Source organism: Lissotriton vulgaris, chromosome 7 (genome assembly GCF_964263255.1).
Source record: "Lissotriton vulgaris chromosome 7, aLisVul1.2, whole genome shotgun sequence".
Lineage (NCBI taxonomy): Eukaryota > Metazoa > Chordata > Amphibia > Caudata > Salamandridae > Lissotriton > Lissotriton vulgaris.
The window spans coordinates 1,390,099,535-1,390,122,470 of NC_141695.1; the positions used below are offsets into that span (position 1 = coordinate 1,390,099,535).

A 22,936-nucleotide genomic window follows, 5' to 3' on the forward strand; every position below is an offset into this window, starting at 1 on the left:
GTCCTAGATCCAAGGAAATCTTTTAGATCAGGCTCAGTTTCTTAAATAGTTTGCATTAACATAATCAGTTCCAGGTCTGTGTGGGGCTGAGCTTGAGAACTCCTTAGTAAGTAGGCGTTTACAACAATAAGGGGTTTAATATTACAACACAGGTGAACATTCAGACACATTATCATAAGCTCACCTTGTCCAGGGACCCAAGCATGCTGCCTTTCCACTCTCAGAGCCCTTCACCTAACCTACTGTGCAGCTGTTTCACCTTTAATATCACTGTTCCACAGGCAGCGTGACGTCACAATGCTCCTTGTCTGTAGCCCGACCCAGGAGCCTTTGCAAACCTGGTATAATCTACATACTTACGGTGTGTTTAGTCTTGGACCACAAATGCAGTGAAGAATAATGGATTGCTACTCTTCATACATTTTTGACCATTGGCTCAGATTTGAATGCGTACTGGCCATCTGAGCATCTCTGCCAGGCCACCCTATGTCTAGAGACTGTAGATTTAGAGAGTTTATAAACATTGTCAGTTCATCAATAAAGTGTGCTCGCTTCGGCAGCACATATACTAAAATTGGAACGATACAGAGAAGATTAGCATGGCCCCTGCGCAAGGATGACACGCAAATTCGTGAAGCGTTCTATATTTTTAACAGCTTTCAGGAGAGAAATCTTTTTTGTTTTCAAGACTAATTGAAAAAATAAAGCAGGTCCCAGTGCTGTCCCCGTAATATGTATTTTTCAATTAGTCTCTCCTCAACATTTTTAATGTATTTGCTTTGCAGTAAAGAAGGTGCGCTCTATGTTCAGCTGCATTTAGCAAGGAAGCCTGCAGGACTTCTGGGACTTTTCTTTCTCTTTTTTAGCCTCACTGTCATTATTCTTCACCACCCCCAAATCTATACTGCTGCAGTGTTGTGTTGATTTGTGGGAAGCAGGACAAAGAGAAGGGCAGGGCCTATGCAAATGAAGGCCTCAGGGATGTCTGGGAGTGCCTTTTTAGCAGTATTGTTAAAGTCCACCTTGCAACCGGATTGGTCGGGTAAGCTGAAAAACACCATGCCAGATTGGGCACCAGGTCTCTAGGCGCTTGGAGGACATATTGGGTCTACATCCCTCAGTTTCTGAGGTCCAAGAAATGTTCACCCTCTACCCTAATAGAGAGGTCTTGGCCGATCGTGTGCCGATCGTGGCTGAGAGGGGAAGAAGGTAGCAGTGCAAGATGCTTATGGTCCTTCTCTAATAATGGACCAACTTTCTCTCTCTCCTTACCTGTGGTTCTGCCTGGCTACTGGGGCTACCAGTTGTAAGCCTGCAGCCCACAGGGAGTTGGTTTGTTCCTCTCACACATGTAAATGGGTAAGCATTCAAGTGCACACACCTGCCTACGTCCACAGACCCTCGCGCACACACACTTTTGTCAACAAGCTTTTTCGCAATTAAGAGTATCAGGGACCCATGTTGAAATACAAAAGCAGCACACCACGTGACGGCCATCACATAGAGTCCAGCAGCAAATGGGAAACGTTTAACTAGCTGTGGTCCTATTACTTGCGCTCTACCGTGGAACAACTGCTGGATGAGTCCTGCTGGAGAATATTGAACCTACAACAAGTCTGAGGTAAATAAAAATTCCACAGGAATATAATCAAACAGGGACCTACAACCCTTCCGAGCCAGATAGGAGTCGAACCTACAATCTTCTGATCCGTAGTCAGACGCGTTATCCATTGCGCCACTGGCCCTATGTAGACTTACGCATCCTTTTGTCCTTAAGTGGGCTAGAAAGTGTGTGTATGTGTGTGTGAAGGCACAAGGAAACCCATCTGACCTCCTGGAAGTCTGTTCTGTGAGGTTTTCCCAAGTTTTACAAAGGACTTTAGGAGAAGGAAGCACCTAAAAGCTAGGCGAAATGGTCCTAGATCCAAGGAAATCTTTTAGATCAGGCTCAGTTTCTTAAATAGTTTGCATTAACATAATCAGTTCCAGGTCTGTGTGGGGCTGAGCTTGAGAACTCCTTAGTAAGTAGGCGTTTACAACAATAAGGGGTTTAATATTACAACACAGGTGAACATTCAGACACATTATCATAAGCTCACCTTGTCCAGGGACCCAAGCATGCTGCCTTTCCACTCTCAGAGCCCTTCACCTAACCTACTGTGCAGCTGTTTCACCTTTAAAATCACTGTTCCACAGGCAGCGTGACGTCACAATGCTCCTTGTCTGTAGCCCGACCCAGGAGCCTTTGCAAACCTGGTATAATCTACATACTTACGGTGTGTTTAGTCTTGGACCACAAATGCAGTGAAGAATAATGGATTGCTACTCTTCATACATTTTTGACCATTGGCTCAGATTTGAATGCGTACTGGCCATCTGAGCATCTCTGCCAGGCCACCCTATGTCTAGAGACTGTAGATTTAGAGAGTTTATAAACATTGTCAGTTCATCAATAAAGTGTGCTCGCTTCGGCAGCACATATACTAAAATTGGAACGATACAGAGAAGATTAGCATGGCCCCTGCGCAAGGATGACACGCAAATTCGTGAAGCGTTCCATATTTTTAACAGCTTTCAGGAGAGAAATCTTTTTTGTTTTCAAGACTAATTGAAAAAATAAAGCAGGTCCCAGTGCTGTCCCCGTAATATGTATTTTTCAATTAGTCTCTCCTCAACATTTTTAATGTATTTGCTTTGCAGTAAAGAAGGTGCGCTCTATGTTCAGCTGCATTTAGCAAGGAAGCCTGCAGGACTTCTGGGACTTTTCTTTCTCTTTTTTAGCCTCACTGTCATTATTCTTCACCACCCCCAAATCTATACTGCTGCAGTGTTGTGTTGCTTTGTGGGAAGCAGGACAAAGAGAAGGGCAGGGCCTATGCAAATGAAGGCCTCAGGGATGTCTGGGAGTGCCTTTTTAGCAGTATTGTTAAAGTCCACCTTGCAACCGGATTGGTCGGGTAAGCTGAAAAACACCATGCCAGATTGGGCACCAGGTGTCTAGGCGCTTGGAGGACATATTGGGTCTACATCCCTCAGTTTCTGAGGTCCAAGAAATGTTCACCCTCTACCCTAATAGAGAGGTCTTGGCCGATCGTGGCTGAGAGGGGAAGAAGGTAGCAGTGCAAGATGCTTATGGTCCTTCTCTAATAATGGACCAACTTTCTCTCTCTCCTTACCTGTGGTTCTGCCTGGCTACTGGGGCTACCAGTTGTAAGCCTGCAGCCCACAGGGAGTTGGTTTGTTCCTCTCACACATGTAAATGGGTAAGCATTCAAGTGCACACACCTGCCTACGTCCACAGACCCTCGCGCACACACACTTTTGTCAACAAGCTTTTTCGCAATTAAGAGTATCAGGGACCCATGTTGAAATACAAAAGCAGCACACCACGTGACGGCCATCACATAGAGTCCAGCAGCAAATGGGAAACGTTTAACTAGCTGTGGTCCTATTACTTGCGCTCTACCGTGGAACAACTGCTGGATGAGTCCTGCTGGAGAATATTGAACCTACAACAAGTCTGAGGTAAATAAAAATTCCACAGGAATATAATCAAACAGGGACCTACAACCCTTCCGAGCCAGATAGGAGTCGAACCTACAATCTTCTGATCCGTAGTCAGACGCGTTATCCATTGCGCCACTGGCCCTATGTAGACTTACGCATCCTTTTGTCCTTAAGTGGGCTAGAAAGTGTGTGTATGTGTGTGTGAAGGCACAAGGAAACCCATCTGACCTCCTGGAAGTCTGTTCTGTGAGGTTTTCCCAAGTTTTACAAAGGACTTTAGTAGAAGGAAGCACCTAAAAGCTAGGCGAAATGGTCCTAGATCCAAGGAAATCTTTTAGATCAGGCTCAGTTTCTTAAATAGTTTGCATTAACATAATCAGTTTCAGGTCTGTGTGGGGCTGAGCTTGAGAACTCCTTAGTAAGTAGGCGTTTACAACAATAAGGGGTTTAATATTACAACACAGGTGAACATTCAGACACATTATCATAAGCTCACCTTGTCCAGGGACCCAAGCATGCTGCCTTTCCACTCTCAGAGCCCTTCACCTAACCTACTGTGCAGCTGTTTCACCTTTAATATCACTGTTCCACAGGCAGCGTGACGTCACAATGCTCCTTGTCTGTAGCCCGACCCAGGAGCCTTTGCAAACCTGGTATAATCTACATACTTACGGTGTGTTTAGTCTTGGACCACAAATGCAGTGAAGAATAATGGATTGCTACTCTTCATACATTTTTGACCATTGGCTCAGATTTGAATGCGTACTGGCCATCTGAGCATCTCTGCCAGGCCACCCTATGTCTAGAGACTGTAGATTTAGAGAGTTTATAAACATTGTCAGTTCATCAATAAAGTGTGCTCGCTTCGGCAGCACATATACTAAAATTGGAACGATACAGAGAAGATTAGCATGGCCCCTGCGCAAGGATGACACGCAAATTCGTGAAGCGTTCCATATTTTTAACAGCTTTCAGGAGAGAAATCTTTTTTGTTTTCAAGACTAATTGAAAAAATAAAGCAGGTCCCAGTGCTGTCCCCGTAATATGTATTTTTCAATTAGTCTCTCCTCAACATTTTTAATGTATTTGCTTTGCAGTAAAGAAGGTGCGCTCTATGTTCAGCTGCATTTAGCAAGGAAGCCTGCAGGACTTCTGGGACTTTTCTTTCTCTTTTTTAGCCTCACTGTCATTATTCTTCACCACCCCCAAATCTATACTGCTGCAGTGTTGTGTTGCTTTGTGGGAAGCAGGACAAAGAGAAGGGCAGGGCCTATGCAAATGAAGGCCTCAGGGATGTCTGGGAGTGCCTTTTTAGCAGTATTGTTAAAGTCCACCTTGCAACCGGATTGGTCGGGTAAGCTGAAAAACACCATGCCAGATTGGGCACCAGGTGTCTAGGCGCTTGGAGGACATATTGGGTCTACATCCCTCAGTTTCTGAGGTCCAAGAAATGTTCACCCTCTACCCTAATAGAGAGGTCTTGGCCGATCGTGGCTGAGAGGGGAAGAAGGTAGCAGTGCAAGATGCTTATGGTCCTTCTCTAATAATGGACCAACTTTCTCTCTCTCCTTACCTGTGGTTCTGCCTGGCTACTGGGGCTACCAGTTGTAAGCCTGCAGCCCACAGGGAGTTGGTTTGTTCCTCTCACACATGTAAATGGGTAAGCATTCAAGTGCACACACCTGCCTACGTCCACAGACCCTCGCGCACACACACTTTTGTCAACAAGCTTTTTCGCAATTAAGAGTATCAGGGACCCATGTTGAAATACAAAAGCAGCACACCACGTGACGGCCATCACATAGAGTCCAGCAGCAAATGGGAAACGTTTAACTAGCTGTGGTCCTATTACTTGCGCTCTACCGTGGAACAACTGCTGGATGAGTCCTGCTGGAGAATATTGAACCTACAACAAGTCTGAGGTAAATAAAAATTCCACAGGAATATAATCAAACAGGGACCTACAACCCTTCCGAGCCAGATAGGAGTCGAGCCTACAATCTTCTGATCCGTAGTCAGACGCGTTATCCATTGCGCCACTGGCCCTATGTAGACTTATGCATCCTTTTGTCCTTAAGTGGGCTAGAAAGTGTGTGTATGTGTGTGTGAAGGCACAAGGAAACCCATCTGACCTCCTGGAAGTCTGTTCTGTGAGGTTTTCCCAAGTTTTACAAAGGACTTTAGGAGAAGGAAGCACCTAAAAGCTAGGCGAAATGGTCCTAGATCCAAGGAAATCTTTTAGATCAGGCTCAGTTTCTTAAATAGTTTGCATTAACATAATCAGTTCCAGGTCTGTGTGGGGCTGAGCTTGAGAACTCCTTAGTAAGTAGGCGTTTACAACAATAAGGGGTTTAATATTACAACACAGGTGAACATTCAGACACATTATCATAAGCTCACCTTGTCCAGGGACCCAAGCATGCTGCCTTTCCACTCTCAGAGCCCTTCACCTAACCTACTGTGCAGCTGTTTCACCTTTAATATCACTGTTCCACAGGCAGCGTGACGTCACAATGCTCCTTGTCTGTAGCCCGACCCAGGAGCCTTTGCAAACCTGGTATAATCTACATACTTACGGTGTGTTTAGTCTTGGACCACAAATGCAGTGAAGAATAATGGATTGCTACTCTTCATACATTTTTGACCATTGGCTCAGATTTGAATGCGTACTGGCCATCTGAGCATCTCTGCCAGGCCACCCTATGTCTAGAGACTGTAGATTTAGAGAGTTTATAAACATTGTCAGTTCATCAATAAAGTGTGCTCGCTTCGGCAGCACATATACTAAAATTGGAACGATACAGAGAAGATTAGCATGGCCCCTGCGCAAGGATGACACGCAAATTCGTGAAGCGTTCCATATTTTTAACAGCTTTCAGGAGAGAAATCTTTTTTGTTTTCAAGACTAATTGAAAAAATAAAGCAGGTCCCAGTGCTGTCCCCGTAATATGTATTTTTCAATTAGTCTCTCCTCAACATTTTTAATGTATTTGCTTTGCAGTAAAGAAGGTGCGCTCTATGTTCAGCTGCATTTAGCAAGGAAGCCTGCAGGACTTCTGGGACTTTTCTTTCTCTTTTTTAGCCTCACTGTCATTATTCTTCACCACCCCCAAATCTATACTGCTGCAGTGTTGTGTTGCTTTGTGGGAAGCAGGACAAAGAGAAGGGCAGGGCCTATGCAAATGAAGGCCTCAGGGATGTCTGGGAGTGCCTTTTTAGCAGTATTGTTAAAGTCCACCTTGCAACCGGATTGGTCGGGTAAGCTGAAAAACACCATGCCAGATTGGGCACCAGGTGTCTAGGCGCTTGGAGGACATATTGGGTCTACATCCCTCAGTTTCTGAGGTCCAAGAAATGTTCACCCTCTACCCTAATAGAGTGGTCTTGGCCGATCGTGCCGATCGTGCCTGAGAGGGGAAGAAGGTAGCAGTGCAAGATGCTTATGGTCCTTCTCTAATAATGGACCAACTTTTTCTCTCTCCTTACCTGTGGTTCTGCCTGGCTACTGGGGCTACCAGTTGTAAGCCTGCAGCCCACAGGGAGTTGGTTTGTTCCTCTCACACATGTAAATGGGTAAGCATTCAAGTGCACACACCTGCCTACGTCCACAGACCCTCGCGCACACACACTTTTGTCAACAAGCTTTTTCGCAATTAAGAGTATCAGGGACCCATGTTGAAATACAAAAGCAGCACACCATGTGATGGCCATCACATAGAGTCCAGCAGCAAATGGGAAACGTTTAACTAGCTGTGGTCCTATTACTTGCGCTCTACCGTGGAACAACTGCTGGATGAGTCCTGCTGGAGAATATTGAACCTACAACAAGTCTGAGGTAAATAAAAATTCCACAGGAATATAATCAAACAGGGACCTACAACCCTTCCGAGCCAGATAGGAGTCGAACCTACAATCTTCTGATCCGTAGTCAGACGCGTTATCCATTGCGCCACTGGCCCTATGTAGACTTACACATCCTTTTGTTCTTAAGTGGGCTAGAAAGTGTGTGTATGTGTGTGTGAAGGCACAAGGAAACCCATCTGACCTCCTGGAAGTCTGTTCTGTGAGGTTTTCCCAAGTTTTACAAAGGACTTTAGGAGAAGGAAGCACCTAAAAGCTAGGCGAAATGGTCCTAGATCCAAGGAAATCTTTTAGATCAGGCTCAGTTTCTTAAATAGTTTGCATTAACATAATCAGTTCCAGGTCTGTGTGGGGCTGAGCTTGAGAACTCCTTAGTAAGTAGGCGTTTACAACAATAAGGGGTTTAATATTACAACACAGGTGAACATTCAGACACATTATCATAAGCTCACCTTGTCCAGGGACCCAAGCATGCTGCCTTTCCACTCTCAGAGCCCTTCACCTAACCTACTGTGCAGCTGTTTCACCTTTAAAATCACTGTTCCACAGGCAGCGTGACGTCACAATGCTCCTTGTCTGTAGCCCGACCCAGGAGCCTTTGCAAACCTGGTATAATCTACATACTTACGGTGTGTTTAGTCTTGGACCACAAATGCAGTGAAGAATAATGGATTGCTACTCTTCATACATTTTTGACCATTGGCTCAGATTTGAATGCGTACTGGCCATCTGAGCATCTCTGCCAGGCCACCCTATGTCTAGAGACTGTAGATTTAGAGAGTTTATAAACATTGTCAGTTCATCAATAAAGTGTGCTCGCTTCGGCAGCACATATACTAAAATTGGAACGATACAGAGAAGATTAGCATGGCCCCTGCGCAAGGATGACACGCAAATTCGTGAAGCGTTCCATATTTTTAACAGCTTTCAGGAGAGAAATCTTTTTTGTTTTCAAGACTAATTGAAAAAATAAAGCAGGTCCCAGTGCTGTCCCCGTAATATGTATTTTTCAATTAGTCTCTCCTCAACATTTTTAATGTATTTGCTTTGCAGTAAAGAAGGTGCGCTCTATGTTCAGCTGCATTTAGCAAGGAAGCCTGCAGGACTTCTGGGACTTTTCTTTCTCTTTTTTAGCCTCACTGTCATTATTCTTCACCACCCCCAAATCTATACTGCTGCAGTGTTGTGTTGCTTTGTGGGAAGCAGGACAAAGAGAAGGGCAGGGCCTATGCAAATGAAGGCCTCAGGGATGTCTGGGAGTGCCTTTTTAGCAGTATTGTTAAAGTCCACCTTGCAACCGGATTGGTCGGGTAAGCTGAAAAACACCATGCCAGATTGGGCACCAGGTGTCTAGGCGCTTGGAGGACATATTGGGTCTACATCCCTCAGTTTCTGAGGTCCAAGAAATGTTCACCCTCTACCCTAATAGAGAGGTCTTGGCCGATCGTGGCTGAGAGGGGAAGAAGGTAGCAGTGCAAGATGCTTATGGTCCTTCTCTAATAATGGACCAACTTTCTCTCTCTCCTTACCTGTGGTTCTGCCTGGCTACTGGGGCTACCAGTTGTAAGCCTGCAGCCCACAGGGAGTTGGTTTGTTCCTCTCACACATGTAAATGGGTAAGCATTCAAGTGCACACACCTGCCTACGTCCACAGACCCTCGCGCACACACACTTTTGTCAACAAGCTTTTTCGCAATTAAGAGTATCAGGGACCCATGTTGAAATACAAAAGCAGCACACCACGTGACGGCCATCACATAGAGTCCAGCAGCAAATGGGAAACGTTTAACTAGCTGTGGTCCTATTACTTGCGCTCTACCGTGGAACAACTGCTGGATGAGTCCTGCTGGAGAATATTGAACCTACAACAAGTCTGAGGTAAATAAAAATTCCACAGGAATATAATCAAACAGGGACCTACAACCCTTCCGAGCCAGATAGGAGTCGAACCTACAATCTTCTGATCCGTATTCAGACGCGTTATCCATTGCGCCACTGGCCCTATGTAGACTTACGCATCCTTTTGTCCTTAAGTGGGCTAGAAAGTGTGTGTATGTGTGTGTGAAGGCACAAGGAAACCCATCTGACCTCCTGGAAGTCTGTTCTGTGAGGTTTTCCCAAGTTTTACAAAGGACTTTAGTAGAAGGAAGCACCTAAAAGCTAGGCGAAATGGTCCTAGATCCAAGGAAATCTTTTAGATCAGGCTCAGTTTCTTAAATAGTTTGCATTAACATAATCAGTTCCAGGTCTGTGTGGGGCTGAGCTTGAGAACTCCTTAGTAAGTAGGCGTTTACAACAATAAGGGGTTTAATATTACAACACAGGTGAACATTCAGACACATTATCATAAGCTCACCTTGTCCAGGGACCCAAGCATGCTGCCTTTCCACTCTCAGAGCCCTTCACCTAACCTACTGTGCAGCTGTTTCACCTTTAATATCACTGTTCCACAGGCAGCGTGACGTCACAATGCTCCTTGTCTGTAGCCCGACCCAGGAGCCTTTGCAAACCTGGTATAATCTACATACTTACGGTGTGTTTAGTCTTGGACCACAAATGCAGTGAAGAATAATGGATTGCTACTCTTCATACATTTTTGACCATTGGCTCAGATTTGAATGCGTACTGGCCATCTGAGCATCTCTGCCAGGCCACCCTATGTCTAGAGACTGTAGATTTAGAGAGTTTATAAACATTGTCAGTTCATCAATAAAGTGTGCTCGCTTCGGCAGCACATATACTAAAATTGGAACGATACAGAGAAGATTAGCATGGCCCCTGCGCAAGCATGACACGCAAATTCGTGAAGCGTTCCATATTTTTAACAGCTTTCAGGAGAGAAATCTTTTTTGTTTTCAAGACTAATTGAAAAAATAAAGCAGGTCCCAGTGCTGTCCCCGTAATATGTATTTTTCAATTAGTCTCTCCTCAACATTTTTAATGTATTTGCTTTGCAGTAAAGAAGGTGCGCTCTATGTTCAGCTGCATTTAGCAAGGAAGCCTGCAGGACTTCTGGGACTTTTCTTTCTCTTTTTTAGCCTCACTGTCATTATTCTTCACCACCCCCAAATCTATACTGCTGCAGTGTTGTGTTGCTTTGTGGGAAGCAGGACAAAGAGAAGGGCAGGGCCTATGCAAATGAAGGCCTCAGGGATGTCTGGGAGTGCCTTTTTAGCAGTATTGTTAAAGTCCACCTTGCAACCGGATTGGTCGGGTAAGCTGAAAAACACCATGCCAGATTGGGCACCAGGTGTCTAGGCGCTTGGAGGACATATTGGGTCTACATCCCTCAGTTTCTGAGGTCCAAGAAATGTTCACCCTCTACCCTAATAGAGAGGTCTTGGCCGATCGTGGCTGAGAGGGGAAGAAGGTAGCAGTGCAAGATGCTTATGGTCCTTCTCTAATAATGGACCAACTTTCTCTCTCTCCTTACCTGTGGTTCTGCCTGGCTACTGGGGCTACCAGTTGTAAGCCTGCAGCCCACAGGGAGTTGGTTTGTTCCTCTCACACATGTAAATGGGTAAGCATTCAAGTGCACACACCTGCCTACGTCCACAGACCCTCGCGCACACACACTTTTGTCAACAAGCTTTTTCGCAATTAAGAGTATCAGGGACCCATGTTGAAATACAAAAGCAGCACACCACGTGACGGCCATCACATAGAGTCCAGCAGCAAATGGGAAACGTTTAACTAGCTGTGGTCCTATTACTTGCGCTCTACCGTGGAACAACTGCTGGATGAGTCCTGCTGGAGAATATTGAACCTACAACAAGTCTGAGGTAAATAAAAATTCCACAGGAATATAATCAAACAGGGACCTACAACCCTTCCGAGCCAGATAGGAGTCGAGCCTACAATCTTCTGATCCGTAGTCAGACGCGTTATCCATTGCGCCACTGGCCCTATGTAGACTTATGCATCCTTTTGTCCTTAAGTGGGCTAGAAAGTGTGTGTATGTGTGTGTGAAGGCACAAGGAAACCCATCTGACCTCCTGGAAGTCTGTTCTGTGAGGTTTTCCCAAGTTTTACAAAGGACTTTAGGAGAAGGAAGCACCTAAAAGCTAGGCGAAATGGTCCTAGATCCAAGGAAATCTTTTAGATCAGGCTCAGTTTCTTAAATAGTTTGCATTAACATAATCAGTTCCAGGTCTGTGTGGGGCTGAGCTTGAGAACTCCTTAGTAAGTAGGCGTTTACAACAATAAGGGGTTTAATATTACAACACAGGTGAACATTCAGACACATTATCATAAGCTCACCTTGTCCAGGGACCCAAGCATGCTGCCTTTCCACTCTCAGAGCCCTTCACCTAACCTACTGTGCAGCTGTTTCACCTTTAATATCACTGTTCCACAGGCAGCGTGACGTCACAATGCTCCTTGTCTGTAGCCCGACCCAGGAGCCTTTGCAAACCTGGTATAATCTACATACTTACGGTGTGTTTAGTCTTGGACCACAAATGCAGTGAAGAATAATGGATTGCTACTCTTCATACATTTTTGACCATTGGCTCAGATTTGAATGCGTACTGGCCATCTGAGCATCTCTGCCAGGCCACCCTATGTCTAGAGACTGTAGATTTAGAGAGTTTATAAACATTGTCAGTTCATCAATAAAGTGTGCTCGCTTCGGCAGCACATATACTAAAATTGGAACGATACAGAGAAGATTAGCATGGCCCCTGCGCAAGGATGACACGCAAATTCGTGAAGCGTTCCATATTTTTAACAGCTTTCAGGAGAGAAATCTTTTTTGTTTTCAAGACTAATTGAAAAAATAAAGCAGGTCCCAGTGCTGTCCCCGTAATATGTATTTTTCAATTAGTCTCTCCTCAACATTTTTAATGTATTTGCTTTGCAGTAAAGAAGGTGCGCTCTATGTTCAGCTGCATTTAGCAAGGAAGCCTGCAGGACTTCTGGGACTTTTCTTTCTCTTTTTTAGCCTCACTGTCATTATTCTTCACCACCCCCAAATCTATACTGCTGCAGTGTTGTGTTGCTTTGTGGGAAGCAGGACAAAGAGAAGGGCAGGGCCTATGCAAATGAAGGCCTCAGGGATGTCTGGGAGTGCCTTTTTAGCAGTATTGTTAAAGTCCACCTTGCAACCGGATTGGTCGGGTAAGCTGAAAAACACCATGCCAGATTGGGCACCAGGTGTCTAGGCGCTTGGAGGACATATTGGGTCTACATCCCTCAGTTTCTGAGGTCCAAGAAATGTTCACCCTCTACCCTAATAGAGTGGTCTTGGCCGATCGTGCCGATCGTGCCTGAGAGGGGAAGAAGGTAGCAGTGCAAGATGCTTATGGTCCTTCTCTAATAATGGACCAACTTTTTCTCTCTCCTTACCTGTGGTTCTGCCTGGCTACTGGGGCTACCAGTTGTAAGCCTGCAGCCCACAGGGAGTTGGTTTGTTCCTCTCACACATGTAAATGGGTAAGCATTCAAGTGCACACACCTGCCTACGTCCACAGACCCTCGCGCACACACACTTTTGTCAACAAGCTTTTTCGCAATTAAGAGTATCAGGGACCCATGTTGAAATACAAAAGCAGCACACCACGTGATGGCCATCACATAGAGTCCAGCAGCAAATGGGAAACGTTTAACTAGCTGTGGTCCTATTACTTGCGCTCTACCGTGGAACAACTGCTGGATGAGTCCTGCTGGAGAATATTGAACCTACAACAAGTCTGAGGTAAATAAAAATTTCACAGGAATATAATCAAACAGGGACCTACAACCCTTCCGAGCCAGATAGGAGTCGAACCTACAATCTTCTGATCCGTAGTCAGACGCGTTATCCATTGCGCCACTGGCCCTATGTAGACTTACACATCCTTTTGTCCTTAAGTGGGCTAGAAAGTGTGTGTATGTGTGTGTGAAGGCACAAGGAAACCCATCTGACCTCCTGGAAGTCTGTTCTGTGAGGTTTTCCCAAGTTTTACAAAGGACTTTAGGAGAAGGAAGCACCTAAAAGCTAGGCGAAATGGTCCTAGATCCAAGGAAATCTTTTAGATCAGGCTCAGTTTCTTAAATAGTTTGCATTAACATAATCAGTTCCAGGTCTGTGTGGGGCTGAGCTTGAGAACTCCTTAGTAAGTAGGCGTTTACAACAATAAGGGGTTTAATATTACAACACAGGTGAACATTCAGACACATTATCATAAGCTCACCTTGTCCAGGGACCCAAGCATGCTGCCTTTCCACTCTCAGAGCCCTTCACCTAACCTACTGTGCAGCTGTTTCACCTTTAATATCACTGTTCCACAGGCAGCGTGACGTCACAATGCTCCTTGTCTGTAGCCCGACCCAGGAGCCTTTGCAAACCTGGTATAATCTACATACTTACGGTGTGTTTAGTCTTGGACCACAAATGCAGTGAAGAATAATGGATTGCTACTCTTCATACATTTTTGACCATTGGCTCAGATTTGAATGCGTACTGGCCATCTGAGCATCTCTGCCAGGCCACCCTATGTCTAGAGACTGTAGATTTAGAGAGTTTATAAACATTGTCAGTTCATCAATAAAGTGTGCTCGCTTCGGCAGCACATATACTAAAATTGGAACGATACAGAGAAGATTAGCATGGCCCCTGCGCAAGGATGACACGCAAATTCGTGAAGCGTTCCATATTTTTAACAGCTTTCAGGAGAGAAATCTTTTTTGTTTTCAAGACTAATTGAAAAAATAAAGCAGGTCCCAGTGCTGTCCCCGTAATATGTATTTTTCAATTAGTCTCTCCTCAACATTTTTAATGTATTTGCTTTGCAGTAAAGAAGGTGCGCTCTATGTTCAGCTGCATTTAGCAAGGAAGCCTGCAGGACTTCTGGGACTTTTCTTTCTCTTTTTTAGCCTCACTGTCATTATTCTTCACCACCCCCAAATCTATACTGCTGCAGTGTTGTGTTGCTTTGTGGGAAGCAGGACAAAGAGAAGGGCAGGGCCTATGCAAATGAAGGCCTCAGGGATGTCTGGGAGTGCCTTTTTAGCAGTATTGTTAAAGTCCACCTTGCAACCGGATTGGTCGGGTAAGCTGAAAAACACCATGCCAGATTGGGCACCAGGTGTCTAGGCGCTTGGAGGACATATTGGGTCTACATCCCTCAGTTTCTGAGGTCCAAGAAATGTTCACCCTCTACCCTAATAGAGAGGTCTTGGCCGATCGTGGCTGAGAGGGGAAGAAGGTAGCAGTGCAAGATGCTTATGGTCCTTCTCTAATAATGGACCAACTTTCTCTCTCTCCTTACCTGTGGTTCTGCCTGGCTACTGGGGCTACCAGTTGTAAGCCTGCAGCCCACAGGGAGTTGGTTTGTTCCTCTCACACATGTAAATGGGTAAGCATTCAAGTGCACACACCTGCCTACGTCCACAGACCCTCGCGCACACACACTTTTGTCAACAAGCTTTTTCGCAATTAAGAGTATCAGGGACCCATGTTGAAATACAAAAGCAGCACACCACGTGACGGCCATCACATAGAGTCCAGCAGCAAATGGGAAACGTTTAACTAGCTGTGGTCCTATTACTTGCGCTCTACCGTGGAACAACTGCTGGATGAGTCCTGCTGGAGAATATTGAACCTACAACAAGTCTGAGGTAAATAAAAATTCCACAGGAATATAATCAAACAGGGACCTACAACCCTTCCGAGCCAGATAGGAGTCGAACCTACAATCTTCTGATCCGTAGTCAGACGCGTTATCCATTGCGCCACTGGCCCTATGTAGACTTACGCATCCTTTTGTCCTTAAGTGGGCTAGAAAGTGTGTGTATGTGTGTGTGAAGGCACAAGGAAACCCATCTGACCTCCTGGAAGTCTGTTCTGTGAGGTTTTCCCAAGTTTTACAAAGGACTTTAGGAGAAGGAAGCACCTAAAAGCTAGGCGAAATGGTCATAGATCCAAGGAAATCTTTTAGATCAGGCTCAGTTTCTTAAATAGTTTGCATTAACATAATCAGTTCCAGGTCTGTGTGGGGCTGAGCTTGAGAACTCCTTAGTAAGTAGGCGTTTACAACAATAAGGGGTTTAATATTACAACACAGGTGAACATTCAGACACATTATCATAAGCTCACCTTGTCCAGGGACCCAAGCATGCTGCCTTTCCACTCTCAGAGCCCTTCACCTAACCTACTGTGCAGCTGTTTCACCTTTAATATCACTGTTCCACAGGCAGCGTGACGTCACAATGCTCCTTGTCTGTAGCCCGACCCAGGAGCCTTTGCAAACCTGGTATAATCTACATACTTACGGTGTGTTTAGTCTTGGACCACAAATGCAGTGAAGAATAATGGATTGCTACTCTTCATACATTTTTGACCATTGGCTCAGATTTGAATGCGTACTGGCCATCTGAGCATCTCTGCCAGGCCACCCTATGTCTAGAGACTGTAGATTTAGAGAGTTTATAAACATTGTCAGTTCATCAAAAAGTGTGCTCGCTTCGGCAGCACATATACTAAAATTGGAACGATACAGAGAAGATTAGCATGGCCCCTGCGCAAGGATGACACGCAAATTCGTGAAGCGTTCCATATTTTTAACAGCTTTCAGGAGAGAAATCTTTTTTGTTTTCAAGACTAATTGAAAAAATAAAGCAGGTCCCAGTGCTGTCCCCGTAATATGTATTTTTCAATTAGTCTCTCCTCAACATTTTTAATGTATTTGCTTTGCAGTAAAGAAGGTGCGCTCTATGTTCAGCTGCATTTAGCAAGGAAGCCTGCAGGACTTCTGGGACTTTTCTTTCTCTTTTTTAGCCTCACTGTCATTATTCTTCACCACCCCCAAATCTATACTGCTGCAGTGTTGTGTTGCTTTGTGGGAAGCAGGACAAAGAGAAGGGCAGGGCCTATGCAAATGAAGGCCTCATGGATGTCTGGGAGTGCCTTTTTAGCAGTATTGTTAAAGTCCACCTTGCAACCGGATTGGTCGGGTAAGCTGAAAAACACCATGCCAGATTGGGCACCAGGTGTCTAGGCGCTTGGAGGACATATTGGGTCTACATCCCTCAGTTTCTGAGGTCCAAGAAATGTTCACCCTCTACCCTAATAGAGAGGTCTTGGCCGATCGTGGCTGAGAGGGGAAGAAGGTAGCAGTGCAAGATGCTTATGGTCCTTCTCTAATAATGGACCAACTTTCTCTCTCTCCTTACCTGTGGTTCTGCCTGGCTACTGGGGCTACCAGTTGTAAGCCTGCAGCCCACAGGGAGTTGGTTTGTTCCTCTCACACATGTAAATGGGTAAGCATTCAAGTGCACACACCTGCCTACGTCCACAGACCCTCGCGCACACACACTTTTGTCAACAAGCTTTTTTGCAATTAAGAGTATCAGGGACCCATGTTGAAATACAAAAGCAGCACACCACGTGACGGCCATCACATAGAGTCCAGCAGCAAATGGGAAACGTTTAACTAGCTGTGGTCCTATTACTTGCGCTCTACCGTGGAACAACTGCTGGATGAGTCCTGCTGGAGAATATTGAACCTACAACAAGTCTGAGGTAAATAAAAATTCCACAGGAATATAATCAAACAGGGACCTACAACCCTTCCGAGCCAGATAGGAGTCGAACCTACAATCTTCTGATCCGTAGTCAGACGCGTTATCCATTGCGCCACTGGCCCTATGTAGACTTACGCATCCTTTTGTCCTTAAGTGGGCTAGAAAGTGTGTGTATGTGTGTGTGAAGGCACAAGGAAACCCATCTGACCTCCTGGAAGTCTGTTCTGTGAGGTTTTCCCAAGTTTTACAAAGGACTTTAGGAGAAGGAAGCACCTAAAAGCTAGGCGAAATGGTCCTAGATCCAAGGAAATCTTTTAGATCAGGCTCAGTTTCTTAAATAGTTTGCATTAACATAATCAGTTCCAGGTCTGTGTGGGGCTGAGCTTGAGAACTCCTTAGTAAGTAGGCGTTTACAACAATAAGGGGTTTAATATTACAACACAGGTGAACATTCAGACACATTATCATAAGCTCACCTTGTCCAGGGACCCAAGCATGCTGCCTTTCCACTCTCAGAGCCCTTCACCTAACCTACTGTGCAGCTGTTTCACCTTTAATATCACTGTTCCACAGGCAGCGTGACGTCACAATGCTCCTTGTCTGTAGCCCGACCCAGGAGCCTTTGCAAACCTGGTATAATCTACATACTTACGGTGTGTTTAGTCTTGGACCACAAATGCAGTGAAGAATAATGGATTGCTACTCTTCATACATTTTTGACCATTGGCTCAGATTTGAATGCGTACTGGCCATCTGAGCATCTCTGCCAGGCCACCCTATGTCTAGAGACTGTAGATTTAGAGAGTTTATAAACATTGTCAGTTCATCAATAAAGTGTGCTCGCTTCGGCAGCACATATACTAAAATTGGAACGATACAGAGAAGATTAGCATGGCCCCTGCGCAAGGATGACACGCAAATTCGTGAAGCGTTCCATATTTTTAACAGCTTTCAGGAGAGAAATCTTTTTTGTTTTCAAGACTAATTGAAAAAATAAAGCAGGTCCCAGTGCTGTCCCCGTAATATGTATTTTTCAATTAGTCTCTCCTCAACATTTTTAATGTATTTGCTTTGCAGTAAAGAAGGTGCGCTCTATGTTCAGCTGCATTTAGCAAGGAAGCCTGCAGGACTTCTGGGACTTTTCTTTCTCTTTTTTAGCCTCACTGTCATTATTCTTCACCACCCCCAAATCTATACTGCTGCAGTGTTGTGTTGCTTTGTGGGAAGCAGGACAAAGAGAAGGGCAGGGCCTATGCAAATGAAGGCCTCAGGGATGTCTGGGAGTGCCTTTTTAGCAGTATTGTTAAAGTCCACCTTGCAACCGGATTGGTCGGGTAAGCTGAAAAACACCATGCCAGATTGGGCACCAGGTGTCTAGGCGCTTGGAGGACATATTGGGTCTACATCCCTCAGTTTCTGAGGTCCAAGAAATGTTCACCCTCTACCCTAATAGAGAGGTCTTGGCCGATCGTGGCTGAGAGGGGAAGAAGGTAGCAGTGCAAGATGCTTATGGTCCTTCTCTAATAATGGACCAACTTTCTCTCTCTCCTTACCTGTGGTTCTGCCTGGCTACTGGGGCTACCAGTTGTAAGCCTGCAGCCCACAGGGAGTTGGTTTGTTCCTCTCACACATGTAAATGGGTAAGCATTCAAGTGCACACACCTGCCTACGTCCACAGACCCTCGCGCACACACACTTTTGTCAACAAGCTTTTTCGCAATTAAGAGTATCAGGGACCCATGTTGAAATACAAAAGCAGCACACCACGTGACTGCCATCACATAGAGTCCAGCAGCAAATGGGAAACGTTTAACTAGCTGTGGTCCTATTACTTGCGCTCTACCGTGGAACAACTGCTGGATGAGTCCTGCTGGAGAATATTGAACCTACAACAAGTCTGAGGTAAATAAAAATTCCACAGGAATATAATCAAACAGGGTCCTACAACCCTTCCGAGCCAGATAGGAGTCGAACCTACAATCTTCTGATCCGTAGTCAGACGCGTTATCCATTGCGCCACTGGCCCTATGTAGACTTACGCATCCTTTTGTCCTTAAGTGGGCTAGAAAGTGTGTGTATGTGTGTGTGAAGGCACAAGGAAACCCATCTGACCTCCTGGAAGTCTGTTCTGTGAGGTTTTCCCAAGTTTTACAAAGGACTTTAGGAGAAGGAAGCACCTAAAAGCTAGGCGAAATGGTCCTAGATCCAAGGAAATCTTTTAGATCAGGCTCAGTTTCTTAAATAGTTTGCATTAACATAATCAGTTCCAGGTCTGTGTGGGGCTGAGCTTGAGAACTCCTTAGTAAGTAGGCGTTTACAACAATAAGGGGTTTAATATTACAACACAGGTGAACATTCAGACACATTATCATAAGCTCACCTTGTCCAGGGACCCAAGCATGCTGCCTTTCCACTCTCAGAGCCCTTCACCTAACCTACTGTGCAGCTGTTTCACCTTTAATATCACTGTTCCACAGGCAGCGTGACGTCACAATGCTCCTTGTCTGTAGCCCGACCCAGGAGCCTTTGCAAACCTGGTATAATCTACATACTTACGGTGTGTTTAGTCTTGGACCACAATTGCAGTGAAGAATAATGGATTGCTACTCTTCATACATTTTTGACCATTGGCTCAGATTTGAATGCGTACTGGCCATCTGAGCATCTCTGCCAGGCCACCCTATGTCTAGAGACTGTAGATTTAGAGAGTTTATAAACATTGTCAGTTCATCAATAAAGTGTGCTCGCTTCGGCAGCACATATACTAAAATTGGAACGATACAGAGAAGATTAGCATGGCCCCTGCGCAAGGATGACACGCAAATTCGTGAAGCGTTCCATATTTTTAACAGCTTTCAGGAGAGAAATCTTTTTTGTTTTCAAGACTAATTGAAAAAATAAAGCAGGTCCCAGTGCTGTCCCCGTAATATGTATTTTTCAATTAGTCTCTCCTCAACATTTTTAATGTATTTGCTTTGCAGTAGAGAAGGTGCGCTCTATGTTCAGCTGCATTTAGCAAGGAAGCCTGCAGGACTTCTGGGACTTTTCTTTCTCTTTTTTAGCCTCACTGTCATTATTCTTCACCACCCCCAAATCTATACTGCTGCAGTGTTGTGTTGCTTTGTGGGAAGCAGGACAAAGAGAAGGGCAGGGCCTATGCAAATGAAGGCCTCATGGATGTCTGGGAGTGCCTTTTTAGCAGTATTGTTAAAGTCCACCTTGCAACCGGATTGGTCGGGTAAGCTGAAAAACACCATGCCAGATTGGGCACCAGGTGTCTAGGCGCTTGGAGGACATATTGGGTCTACATCCCTCAGTTTCTGAGGTCCAAGAAATGTTCACCCTCTACCCTAATAGAGAGGTCTTGGCCGATCGTGGCTGAGAGGGGAAGAAGGTAGCAGTGCAAGATGCTTATGGTCCTTCTCTAATAATGGACCAACTTTCTCTCTCTCCTTACCTGTGGTTCTGCCTGGCTACTGGGGCTACCAGTTGTAAGCCTGCAGCCCACAGGGAGTTGGTTTGTTCCTCTCACACATGTAAATGGGTAAGCATTCAAGTGCACACACCTGCCTACGTCCACAGACCCTCGCGCACACACACTTTTGTCAACAAGCTTTTTCGCAATTAAGAGTATCAGGGACCCATGTTGAAATACAAAAGCAGCACACCACGTGACGGCCATCACATAGAGTCCAGCAGCAAATGGGAAACGTTTAACTAGCTGTGGTCCTATTACTTGCGCTCTACCGTGGAACAACTGCTGGATGAGTCCTGCTGGAGAATATTGAACCTACAACAAGTCTGAGGTAAATAAAAATTCCACAGGAATATAATCAAACAGGGACCTACAACCCTTCCGAGCCAGATAGGAGTCGAACCTACAATCTTCTGATCCGTAGTCAGACGCGTTATCCATTGCGCCACTGGCCCTATGTAGACTTACGCATCCTTTTGTCCTTAAGTGGGCTAGAAAGTGTGTGTATGTGTGTGTGAAGGCACAAGGAAACCCATCTGACCTCCTGGAAGTCTGTTCTGTGAGGTTTTCCCAAGTTTTACAAAGGACTTTAGGAGAAGGAAGCACCTAAAAGCTAGGCGAAATGGTCCTAGATCCAAGGAAATCTTTTAGATCAGGCTCAGTTTCTTAAATAGTTTGCATTAACATAATCAGTTCCAGGTCTGTGTGGGGCTGAGCTTGAGAACTCCTTAGTAAGTAGGCGTTTACAACAATAAGGGGTTTAATATTACAACACAGGTGAACATTCAGACACATTATCATAAGCTCACCTTGTCCAGGGACCCAAGGATGCTGCCTTTCCACTCTCAGAGCCCTTCACCTAACCTACTGTGCAGCTGTTTCACCTTTAATATCACTGTTCCACAGGCAGCGTGACGTCACAATGCTCCTTGTCTGTAGCCCGACCCAGGAGCCTTTGCAAACCTGGTATAATCTACATACTTACGGTGTGTTTAGTCTTGGACCACAAATGCAGTGAAGAATAATGGATTGCTACTCTTCATACATTTTTGACCATTGGCTCAGATTTGAATGCGTACTGGCCATCTGAGCATCTCTGCCAGGCCACCCTATGTCTAGAGACTGTAGATTTAGAGAGTTTATAAACATTGTCAGTTCATCAATAAAGTGTGCTCGCTTCGGCAGCACATATACTAAAATTGGAACGATACAGAGAAGATTAGCATGGCCCCTGCGCAAGGATGACACGCAAATTTGTGAAGCGTTCTATATTTTTAACAGCTTTCAGGAGAGAAATCTTTTTTGTTTTCAAGACTAATTGAAAAAATAAAGCAGGTCCCAGTGCTGTCCCCGTAATATGTATTTTTCAATTAGTCTCTCCTCAACATTTTTAATGTATTTGCTTTGCAGTAAAGAAGGTGCGCTCTATGTTCAGCTGCATTTAGCAAGGAAGCCTGCAGGACTTCTGGGACTTTTCTTTCTCTTTTTTAGCCTCACTGTCATTATTCTTCACCACCCCCAAATCTATACTGCTGCAGTGTTGTGTTGCTTTGTGGGAAGCAGGACAAAGAGAAGGGCAGGGCCTATGCAAATGAAGGCCTCAGGGATGTCTGGGAGTGCCTTTTTAGCAGTATTGTTAAAGTCCACCTTGCAACCGGATTGGTCGGGTAAGCTGAAAAACTCCATGCCAGATTGGGCACCAGGTGTCTAGGCGCTTGGAGGACATATTGGGTCTACATCCCTCAGTTTCTGAGGTCCAAGAAATGTTCACCCTCTACCCTAATAGAGAGGTCTTGGCCGATCGTGGCTGAGAGGGGAAGAAGGTAGCAGTGCAAGATGCTTATGGTCCTTCTCTAATAATGGACCAACTTTCTCTCTCTCCTTACCTGTGGTTCTGCCTGGCTACTGGGGCTACCAGTTGTAAGCCTGCAGCCCACAGGGAGTTGGTTTGTTCCTCTCACACATGTAAATGGGTAAGCATTCAAGTGCACACACCTGCCTACGTCCACAGACCCTCGCGCACACACACTTTTGTCAACAAGCTTTTTCGCAATTAAGAGTATCAGGGACCCATGTTGAAATACAAAAGCAGCACACCACGTGACGGCCATCACATAGAGTCCAGCAGCAAATGGGAAACGTTTAACTAGCTGTGGTCCTATTACTTGCGCTCTACCGTGGAACAACTGCTGGATGAGTCCTGCTGGAGAATATTGAACCTACAACAAGTCTGAGGTAAATAAAAATTCCACAGGAATATAATCAAACAGGGACCTACAACCCTTCCGAGCCAGATAGGAGTCGAACCTACAATCTTCTGATCCGTAGTCAGACGCGTTATCCATTGCACCACTGGCCCTATGTAGACTTACGCATCCTTTTGTCCTTAAGTGGGCTAGAAAGTGTGTGTATGTGTGTGTGAAGGCACAAGGAAACCCATCTGACCTCCTGGAAGTCTGTTCTGTGAGGTTTTCCCAAGTTTTACAAAGGACTTTAGGAGAAGGAAGCACCTAAAAGCTAGGCGAAATGGTCCTAGATCCAAGGAAATCTTTTAGATCAGGCTCAGTTTCTTAAATAGTTTGCATTAAC

At 45.2% G+C, this 22,936-nt stretch overlaps 12 non-coding genes across 12 annotated transcripts; all 12 read left to right on the plus strand.

Moving 5' to 3' along the window:
- The first annotated feature begins 544 nt into the window (after window positions 1-544).
- LOC147704721 (U6 spliceosomal RNA) lies at window positions 545-651 on the plus strand. Its single transcript, XR_015298281.1, has one exon. It is a non-coding gene; the product is annotated as a U6 spliceosomal RNA (small nuclear RNA).
- A 1,808-nt stretch (window positions 652-2,459) lies between these two features.
- Window positions 2,460-2,566, plus strand: LOC147704722 (U6 spliceosomal RNA). The gene has a single exon (XR_015297706.1). It is a non-coding gene; the product is annotated as a U6 spliceosomal RNA (small nuclear RNA).
- A 1,797-nt stretch (window positions 2,567-4,363) lies between these two features.
- On the plus strand, window positions 4,364-4,470 carry LOC147704723 (U6 spliceosomal RNA). The gene has a single exon (XR_015297707.1). It is a non-coding gene; the product is annotated as a U6 spliceosomal RNA (small nuclear RNA).
- Window positions 4,471-6,267: 1,797 nt separating this feature from the next.
- Window positions 6,268-6,374, plus strand: LOC147704724 (U6 spliceosomal RNA). The gene has a single exon (XR_015297708.1). It is a non-coding gene; the product is annotated as a U6 spliceosomal RNA (small nuclear RNA).
- Window positions 6,375-8,180: 1,806 nt separating this feature from the next.
- On the plus strand, window positions 8,181-8,287 carry LOC147704725 (U6 spliceosomal RNA). Its single transcript, XR_015297709.1, has one exon. It is a non-coding gene; the product is annotated as a U6 spliceosomal RNA (small nuclear RNA).
- A 1,797-nt stretch (window positions 8,288-10,084) lies between these two features.
- LOC147704726 (U6 spliceosomal RNA) lies at window positions 10,085-10,191 on the plus strand. Its single transcript, XR_015298379.1, has one exon. It is a non-coding gene; the product is annotated as a U6 spliceosomal RNA (small nuclear RNA).
- Window positions 10,192-11,988: 1,797 nt separating this feature from the next.
- LOC147704727 (U6 spliceosomal RNA) lies at window positions 11,989-12,095 on the plus strand. Its single transcript, XR_015297710.1, has one exon. It is a non-coding gene; the product is annotated as a U6 spliceosomal RNA (small nuclear RNA).
- Window positions 12,096-13,901: 1,806 nt separating this feature from the next.
- LOC147704728 (U6 spliceosomal RNA) lies at window positions 13,902-14,008 on the plus strand. The gene has a single exon (XR_015297712.1). It is a non-coding gene; the product is annotated as a U6 spliceosomal RNA (small nuclear RNA).
- A 1,796-nt stretch (window positions 14,009-15,804) lies between these two features.
- On the plus strand, window positions 15,805-15,911 carry LOC147704729 (U6 spliceosomal RNA). The gene has a single exon (XR_015297713.1). It is a non-coding gene; the product is annotated as a U6 spliceosomal RNA (small nuclear RNA).
- A 1,797-nt stretch (window positions 15,912-17,708) lies between these two features.
- LOC147704730 (U6 spliceosomal RNA) lies at window positions 17,709-17,815 on the plus strand. Its single transcript, XR_015297714.1, has one exon. It is a non-coding gene; the product is annotated as a U6 spliceosomal RNA (small nuclear RNA).
- A 1,797-nt stretch (window positions 17,816-19,612) lies between these two features.
- On the plus strand, window positions 19,613-19,719 carry LOC147704731 (U6 spliceosomal RNA). Its single transcript, XR_015297715.1, has one exon. It is a non-coding gene; the product is annotated as a U6 spliceosomal RNA (small nuclear RNA).
- Window positions 19,720-21,516: 1,797 nt separating this feature from the next.
- LOC147704732 (U6 spliceosomal RNA) lies at window positions 21,517-21,623 on the plus strand. The gene has a single exon (XR_015298320.1). It is a non-coding gene; the product is annotated as a U6 spliceosomal RNA (small nuclear RNA).
- The last annotated feature ends 1,313 nt before the right edge of the window (window positions 21,624-22,936 follow it).